Here is a 2,742-nt window from a genome sequence, read left to right on the forward strand (position 1 = left end):
AACTCCATAATTAGCCAAAGTGTCCACCTTCATCGTCAAAGCCTTAAGTTGGGCAGCTATAGCTGTTGCTGCATCCAACTCTAGAATTCTTGCTACCTTTCTCTGAGTCAGTCTCTGGGAAGGATTCTGGTACTCATTAGCAACCATCAGTTCAATAAGTTCATAAGCTTCATCGTAGCTTTCAGCCCACAAGGCTTCTCTTTATACTGCATCAAGTATGGGTCTAGAATTAGCACCCAATCCATTATATAAACAGTTAATAATCATCCAATCAGGCATGCTATGGTGTGGGAACTTCCTTAGCATCTCCTTATATCGATCCCAAGCCTCACACAGAAATTTTCCAGTTTGCTGAGCAAACTGAGTAAGAGCATTCCTGATTGTAGCAGTCTTCGCCATAGGGAAGAATTTAGTGAGAAACTTTTGAGCAAGATCTTCCCAAGTGGTGATAGACCCTGCTGGTAGAGAATGTAACCAGCACTTAACTTTGTCCCTCAGAGAGAACGAGAAGAGTTGCAGCTTGATAGCATCTTCAGTCACATCATTGAACTTGAAAGTGTCACAGTTTTCGATGAAATCTCTGATGTGCATTTTGGGGTCTTCAGTAGGAGAACCCTCAAACTGAACTGAGTTCTGTATCATCTGAATCATGCTTGACTTAATCTCAAAAATGTTAGCCCTGATGGCTGGCCTGATGATGCTACACTGAATGTCATTAATCTTAGGCTGAGAATAGTCCATCAAAGCCTTAGGATTTTCTGCTTGATCACCCATCTCTACTAAAGCCGGTTCCTCGACTTTTTCTTCTTCTTCTACCTTCTTTTCTTCTTCTAAAACTTCCCTTTGAACCACCACAAGTTCTTCCTCGGCTTTATCCAGTGTTCTCTTATGAGTACTCGAACGCGTATGCATACACCCTTACTAGAGTACCTGAAATAAGACAAGGAAATAGATAAGCAACAATGTCTGAGTCAATGAACTTTAACGACCACTGATGGAAAGCACATAAACTATAAATTAACACTACAGTCCCTGGCAGCGGTGCCAAAAACTTGTTAGTTGCTAAACACGCGCTAATAATACATGCAAGTATACGAGTTCACAAGTAGTATAGAATCTTTTCTAGTTCATTCTCACAGAGACTGGCTTTGGTTAACTAATTAATCTATGCACTTAAGCAACAATGTATTGTTATTATTCAATGCTAAGATGATAACAAATTAAGGTTATTTATAACTAAGAATTAAACTAATAATTATAACTAAGTGAATAGGATTGACTAAATTAATATATATGACAAACATGGGATTCTAACTTCATTAAATACTTCATTCAATAGCCTGATTGTTCTTAATCTTAGCATGAAATGGTGATGACACTAATCAGAAAACAAGAAACTGATAAACGCCAACTTTCGTTGCACGAGTACCATACTACCAGTCATCCACAAAAACGATAGAAGCTGAATAAACACCAATTATATTGAGACCCTATATGTCTATAGAATTTGACAACATAATGGTTTTAGCACAAGTTATCTATCTTGATTACACAGGGCAAGTAAGATGGTTAAAATTACCCACGAATCATGCATCATAAATACATGAACCTATGCTAGCATGGCAAGTTCTAAATCCTTAAATTCACTTTCGCTTTATTAAGAATTAACACAATATCTTATAAGTTCGCGACGCTCATAAGACGAATACGCACAACCAATACTAGGTTATCATACAATCACCACATACTAAGGCATCAAACAATTTAACTAAAGAAATCCATAAATAAATCCGCTAGAACCCCACGATAATGATTAGCCCATGATCGGACTTATCATCAACATGGGTTCCAATGAAAGCATGGTATAAAAAATGTAGTCTTTATAACGAATAAATAAAACTAAGTACAAAACAAGATTAAGGTTCACAAATAAGAAATCTAGCATCCAAGTTACAACTTAAAAAAAAGATTCACAAATAAAAACAAGATCTTCTTCGTCTTCGTTGAATCGTGCTAATACGGTCTTCTTACGGATCTCCTTGATATGTCTCTGGCTTTTTTATATTATTAAAAATGACCTAAAGTTGCTTATATAGTAGCCCCATGCAGTGTAGAATTCTTTCTCCCAGAAACCAAGTAGAAACAGGATTCTGCCATCCCGACACGGAGCGACCGCACGCTTGATCAGCACGGGCGCGCTGGCTTTCTGTACTTTGGGCGCGGCCGTGCGCTTGATTAGCGCGGGCCCGCCGGGCTTCTGCCAGAACTTGACTTCTTTATTTTTCTTGCATATTTGAGCCGACTTTCAACAAGATTTTATACCAACACCACCTTGACACAAAATTAGCACCAAAATAATGCTAAATTTCAAGTAGCACCAAAAGAATCTCATTTATCCGCGGTAAAAAGGATATTGAGATATCTTAAAGGAACCACTGATGTTGGTCTTTGGTATCCAAAAGGAATACCATTTGACTTAGTATATATTTCTGATTCAGACAATGCTGGACATTTAGTCGATAGAAAAAGTACTAGTGGTACTTGTCAGTATCTCGGTGGATGCCTAGTTTCTTGGTTTTCAAAGAAACAAAATTCCGTATATATCTGAACAACAGAAGCTGAATATATAACAGCTGCAAAGTGTTGTGCTCAAATATTGTGGATGGAGCAAACACTAGATGACTATAATATAAAGTTTGATGTGATCTCAATCTTATTTGGTAATACAAGTGCTATTGATCT

The 2,742-nt window shown here is 37.5% G+C and overlaps 1 non-coding gene across 1 annotated transcript; it reads left to right on the plus strand.

Moving 5' to 3' along the window:
* Nucleotides 1-277: 277 nt before the first annotated feature.
* On the plus strand, nt 278-384 carry LOC141694788 (small nucleolar RNA R71). Its single transcript, XR_012564071.1, has one exon. It is a non-coding gene; the product is annotated as a small nucleolar RNA R71 (small nucleolar RNA).
* Nucleotides 385-2,742: the final 2,358 nt, after the last annotated feature.

Source organism: Apium graveolens, chromosome 10, assembly GCF_009905375.1.
Source record: "Apium graveolens cultivar Ventura chromosome 10, ASM990537v1, whole genome shotgun sequence".
Classification (NCBI taxonomy): domain Eukaryota; kingdom Viridiplantae; phylum Streptophyta; class Magnoliopsida; order Apiales; family Apiaceae; genus Apium; species Apium graveolens.